General features: G+C 35.9%; 1 long non-coding RNA gene across 1 annotated transcript; it reads right to left on the bottom strand.

Annotated features, from left to right (window-relative positions):
* Positions 1–3,545: 3,545 nt before the first annotated feature.
* On the bottom strand, positions 3,546–5,933 carry LOC113079439 (uncharacterized). Its single transcript, XR_003281706.1, has 3 exons — positions 5,701–5,933; positions 5,494–5,599; positions 3,546–4,481 (listed from the first exon to the last, which is right to left on the bottom strand). It is a non-coding gene; the product is annotated as an uncharacterized LOC113079439 (long non-coding RNA).
* Positions 5,934–6,363: the final 430 nt, after the last annotated feature.

Genomic DNA, 6,363 nt, shown 5'->3' with positions numbered 1-6,363 from the left:
AAAAAATGTATAGTCATTTCCCTTTCTGCTTTTTTCCTTTAACATCTGCTCACTTCACAATGTCTTGTAGTGTGCATTTGTGAATTGGTCTTAAAAAACCTTATCTCCTGAGATCTATTTAATGATGTATAAGATTAGAATGAATCATTTATACAAGTCTGAATTATATAATATTGTGAGCTTATGTAAGAAACATGGACGAGCACAGTTTTTTTCCCCTGTGAGCCTGGACCCCGGTTGCTACAGTCAGGTCAATCCTGCTTGATCCTGCATAGATTTAAAAGTCAGGGATTTGAGAAGAACTCTGCGTCTATCAACAAATATGCTTATCCAAGGGCCCCGTTTTTTCGGCTATGTGTGTGTGTGTGTGTGTGTGTGTGTTTGTGTAAGGGAGATGGAGAGAGAAAATGTTTTAGCCCAAAAACAGAATGATTTGACCATTGCATGCCTTCAAATCTCCTATCACTTATGTTCTCTTTGCTTAACCTTTTTACATAAGCAGGCACAGAACATTGCATCTTATTTATCTTTTGACCTGGTTAGAAAAACAGCTTGTTTACTTGTGTGTTATAACATTTTGTGTGTATACTAGAAAAAGTCCTGTTATTAAGGTGACTATGAGTGTTTTATCATGTATGGAGCCATTAGCAGCACAATGTAGCTTTGATTGGTGTACAAGGAAAAGAGCTCAGCTGAAACAATTGCACGCTGATGTTAGTGCAGCAGTTAGGGGCTTGTGAATAGCTTTAATTGAATCCAGGACTAATTGGTCTCGGTATCTCGGCTGTGTTTGAGGCTGACTGTTGGAGAGGACTAGTGTTGTTGGCATGTAAGTCATGTCATTAATTAGCAGTCCTGAGTGTCCCCTCTCAAACGCTGTACCTGAAGCACTTGAGCACCGCTACCTGTTTACAATCAACACTTCAACCCTTCTCAATCACAGATTTCACTGTCAAGGTGGAGATAGAAAACTGTATATCTGTAACATGAGAAAAGTAGTAAAGCAGTCAATAATTCTTATTTTTTTTTAATAATTGTATAATTACTATTATTGTTATCATTATTTTGGTAAGTATGCACTTGCCATTTTTATTAGTTTTATTTTAGATTTTTTTCTATTTACCCCTTCATTCATCATTATTTCAGTGTTAGTAATTTTAGTACTTCATTTTATTTATATATATTTTTTCATCCCTGAATTATATAATTTGGTATAGAGTACTGAGCGAGCAGTTTTAAATGAATAAATGATTGCATTAGCTTAAGTTTTCTTTGTTACTCTTCTGTGTAATTCCACATCAGTGGATAATGTCCATAGTGGACAAGGTTTTTTGAGGACATACACTGGTTTTTTTGTTTCCAGCAATGTTTAAGTGCAAATTATAGAATTGACATTGTTATATGGATGGAAGGCAACTTGTGTCATCGGGGAAAACAGGATTTAAGGCTCAGAATGACAATTAAAGCAGCTTTATAGGGGAAAATTACTTAAGAGACAGAACTTTTTCATGGAATCTGTCAACAAATCAGCATCCGTCCCAAAGTTAAGACACCAGCAGCAGTCATTATGCTGCATTTCATATTGAAGTGATCACTAAATATGCCAGTGAATGCCATAGTAGCACTCCATAGGGTTCTGCATTGCAATTAAGTCATAATTAAACTCGAGGGTGAATTATGGACATGTACCAAAAAACTTAAGAGTGGGTATCTAGGAAAGTGAGTGCTAACTTTTACAAAGTAATCCCTTTGGATGCTGCAAAAAAATTATAATAATAAAAAAAACTTTTATAAAGTTTTTGATTTGGCAGAATGAAAAACAAGAACTACAATTTAAGATAGCAAATATATAAAATAGGTTATTACTAATACTTAAAAAGCCTCTCATTAAGTATTTGATTTATTTTTTGAATTATATTAACTTTGAGGGAAGTTGGTCTTTAAGTGCAGCTTTTCATTATGTAAGAAGCCACAAGTGCTTAATATATCATTACGCTCTACTTGTTATCGTAGTCTAGCTTGGTCGCTAAGTGGATCAGTTGTTTGACTCGCCTCTTTGATGATGGAAAGTGTGGTATCTTTAGAGCTCCCTTGGGAAATTTGTTTTAAACCACATACGCATTATAATGACAAAAACAGCATATCAAATCCTCAGAGGGGTTTCTGTACTAATCACCAAACAAAAGTAATGAAGAGCAAAACAATATGTCTCCACCGCGCCATGTTTTTTGGTTAGGAAGTTTTCCTGCAGTTATTTAACATATAACACATCAATCAACCACGAAGATTTCCTAATTATGAAAATATCTGTCAGGATTTTCTTCCCATCTGGCTTTCCCAGGTCACAGGGGATTTATTAATTAAAGTTATTTTGATATCTTAAATACCTATGCAAATCTATCTATCTATCTATCTATCTATCTATCTATCTATCTATCTATCTATCTATCTATCTATCTATCTATCTATCTATCTATCGACATTATAACACAATATGCAGCAGCATTTATGTTTAAATTGCATCTAGTTTTTATGTGTGTAGAATGTATTCAGTTAGACTTTGCTTCTTTAAACATCAATTTTTTGCATGAATAGTTGCATTTGTACAGTATATGTGTACATGCCACAGCACAACTACATATTATTCACATCTCTAAACTCCTTTAGGAAGGAGAAATTCTCCAGTTACTGTTTGTCTTGACAACAGAAGGGCTTTCATTTCATCAATTAGATTTAATTGACAACAGATGCTGCCTTCCTGTTGATTGGAATTATGGAGGTCTGACTCTCAGTTAAGCTGTTATGTCTAACTCTCTCTGTTTGACTGACAGCTACTCCACGGCTGTGTCTGTGTCCGAAACCTCAGGCAGCTGCCTTGCTGCCTCACTGTCCAGTCACTCGATGACTAAACAGGTGGTGTTTTGTCTCCAAAGGAAACTGTTTTTGTCTCCCAATAAATATGTCTTTCAAGGAACAATAACATCATGTCTAATAATCTAAAACAAATTCTAGTGAGCTTTAGATATATTGCATGCATGAGAATAATAATATATGCATAGTAAAGCCTACACATAAACACATTACGAGTCTCTTATGCTGCTCACCGAGGCTGCATTTATTTGATCATAAATACAGTAATGCTGTGAAATATTACAATTTAAAATAACTGTTTTCTATTTAATATATTTTAAAATATCGTTTGTTCTTGTTATGGCAAAGCACTCCCATCTTCATTATATCATGATCCTTCAGAAATCATTCTAATTTGACAATGTTGACATTAATCATAGTTAATATATTATCAAAATATAACAAATAATTCATATTATTAAACTGTTGTGCTGGAAACCATCATTACAATTTTTCCCCAGGATTCTTTGATGAATAAAAAAAGTTCAAAAGAACAGCATTTATTTGAATTAGAAATTAGAAATCTTTTGTATCATTAAAAAATACTTTTGATCGATTTATTTAATGTGTCCTTGCTTAATAAAAGTATACATTTCTTATAAAATCTTTCTGACCCTAAATGTATTGTATAATTTTCCTTAAAAATTATTCTTCCTTATCCATCAGACAGCAATTTTATTCTTTCCATTCAAAATCCAAACCTTGTACCTTATTGTCTTCCCACCATCTAGACTAGCATTTTGGTCTACTTTGAAGTTGAAGCATTACATCTTCCTATTTTTAGCCTTTGAAGCAGACTTATGTAAACAGCTCAAAGCTCACAAAATACACTGAATGAAACTTAGATGCATACGGCTGTATCATGTCTTCATGAGGAGTTGAGCAGTTCTCAAGGGAGGAGCAGGGGGTCGGTGCTGACAGCCTTTAATGTATGTGGATTGTCTTCATGTCCTTCCTGTTGGCCATTAGTTTCCTGGTACTAACTCTGGAGGAGGAGGTTGTGCAAGGTCCAAATCCTGCTAAGAATCAGCCCTGTCATTCTCTATCCTTACTTTCCAGGCGATTTTTATTCTTTTCTCACTAGCTTGGAATGTTCTTGTCTAATTCTCGCTAGCAGTCACTCTGGGAGAGGAACTGAGGCCTCATCCATTTGTTTTAACTCTGTTGCCAGTGTACAATAAAGAGATTTTCCATCTTTTTTTTTTTTTTCATTTCTCCGTAATTGCAGAAGGGACCTTTCCGTGGACCCTTTCAACATTGCCAAGTTCGTCTTTCTGTTAGTGTTGTTTTGTGTTCTTTAATTGATCCACTCACAGTAACTGGCTATTGTTTAGTGCTGCTTTATTCATTGGCACTGTAATTGAAATTAGATTAATCAAAATCTCTTGTGCCAGGGAGTGCTCTGTGAAGAGAGGCTGTGATTCTCTAATGAAGACCACACCAACAATGAAACCCATGTGAACCAAGAGCACCAGAGCAGATCTGTTGTTCCTTGGATAAAAATAGGCAGCTGACTCTCTGTCCAGAGTTTCATTCATCTGTTTGTCATCAGAAGCCTTTTGTCTCTGTTTCTGTGGGTGAAACAAGCAATAGGAGACTGGCATGAGGTCATAGAGCAAGGGTCAGTCTCTCTTTTCACATTGAAACTACCATTGTGTAATTATGAAAGATTTGTGTCATTAAATGTACCTTACATACAGAAGCACCAGGTAAGAGCTTATTTTTTGCTAGTGGATGATAAACTGCTGTTTTGTGAGTTCTTTTGGGTTGTTTGAGTTCACCTCTGTGGTGTTTAGGGCATTGGGGGCAGTGTGAGGCCTGCTGACGCATTCAACCTCCCCGGTGATCTGGGAGAGAATGTCACTGCACAATGCGCAGCCATGGACACGCACAAACACCCTTGCAGATATTCCTGTAATGACTGCTGTGTTATACAAATACTGTTATGTTGATCTTTATATGAAACTGAGAGCTAGCTTGTAGTTTGTCAACTTTGCTCACAATGTGGCGGCACAAGAGAGTAACATTACATCTGTGCAAAGAAGAAATCACATTGTAGGTATTTGATGTGCAGTACTGCAGCCAAGTGTTAAAATACTGAATCTGAAATGACTTTTTAAAGGGTTTTATTTTATTTATTACTGTCAGGATTCTGAACTGTTCTGAGTCATGTTTTACCCTGGTCTTAGTTCCTGTTTGTCCTTATTTGGTTGTGTTCCTCTCCTAGTTTAGTTAATGTGTAATTCTGTATGCCTGTGTTTCTCCAATTATCCCTTCCATTTAAGTTTGAGTCTGTGCTGTCTGTCTTTGTCCGAGATTGAATGTCAACTCATGTTTTTCCAGTGTCACCTCCTGAATTTTTGGAGTAAAAGACTATTGTTTGAGTGTATTTTTCTTATGTGAAAGTCACAAATATAGTATAGATTTTAAAAGTGGGTGGTTGATTGCGATTTAATTTTTTTACTGTAAGTTAGTGTGTGATGTTGCTATTTGAGCTTAACAAATATCTGCAAAGTTACGATGCTGATAGTTCAATGCAAACGGAGATATCATCTTTAAAAATTATGGAAGTTGAATGCTTACAAATACGGCTCTTGGGGAATACAAAGGGTTACTTCCCAGGTTTGTAAGTTCACAAACCCTGATAAACCCCGGCTCCCGGAAACAAAGGGGGTGAGGCCATGTTGTGCTGCTTAAGAGAAAAGAAAGAGAAAATAGGGTACATGGAAAAATCTATTCATATATTAATCACAATTTTTTTTTCTAACAATTTGAAAAAAGAATTCTTACTTGTGAATTAATGAATTCAGAAGTTTCAAAATCAATGTTCAAAAGCAGCGGCCATCAATCCTTTTCCACGAGTGCCCTCCTGCTCTGCACATACTCTGTATTATCTCATTCAGATCAACAGCTCAGCTCCAGCAATTAACTGTTCCAATTATACACATATTTTCAAAGTGAGTGTGATTTCACCAAATACAATATGCTCCTAGATCAACATCCTTGTTGACCTTGGAACAACATTCCCAACAACCAATAAGAATTGAGATATAACTTTTCAGGAAAAACACGTTTTAGGCTTAAAATCTGGGTCAGGTGCTTCTACACCAGGGGTGTCAAACTGAATTCCTAGAGGGCCAGAGCACTGCAGAGTTTAGATGCAACCCTAATTAAACACACCTGATCCAACTAATCAAGTCCTTCAGGCTTATTTGAAAACTACATGGTATATGTGTTGGAAGTGAACTCTGCAGGGCTCCGGCCCTCCAGGAAATGAGTTTGACACCCCTGTTCTACACCCTTGTTAATCAGCTATCATTTCCCACTGATTTTAGGAATAATTTATGAGGGTTAGGTTTAGGTTTAGTCTGTAATCATGCCAATTAATATGAAAAATAGTAAAAATTACAGATATTTCAGTAATTGTTAGTGGCCAAATTGAATTAGTGGAGG

The sequence above is a fragment of the Carassius auratus genome, unplaced genomic scaffold, assembly GCF_003368295.1.
Source record: "Carassius auratus strain Wakin unplaced genomic scaffold, ASM336829v1 scaf_tig00028053, whole genome shotgun sequence".
Classification (NCBI taxonomy): Eukaryota; Metazoa; Chordata; class Actinopteri; order Cypriniformes; family Cyprinidae; genus Carassius; species Carassius auratus.
The sequence above is the reverse complement of the archived record's forward strand: the minus strand, read 5'-3'. Positions and strand labels throughout refer to the sequence as shown.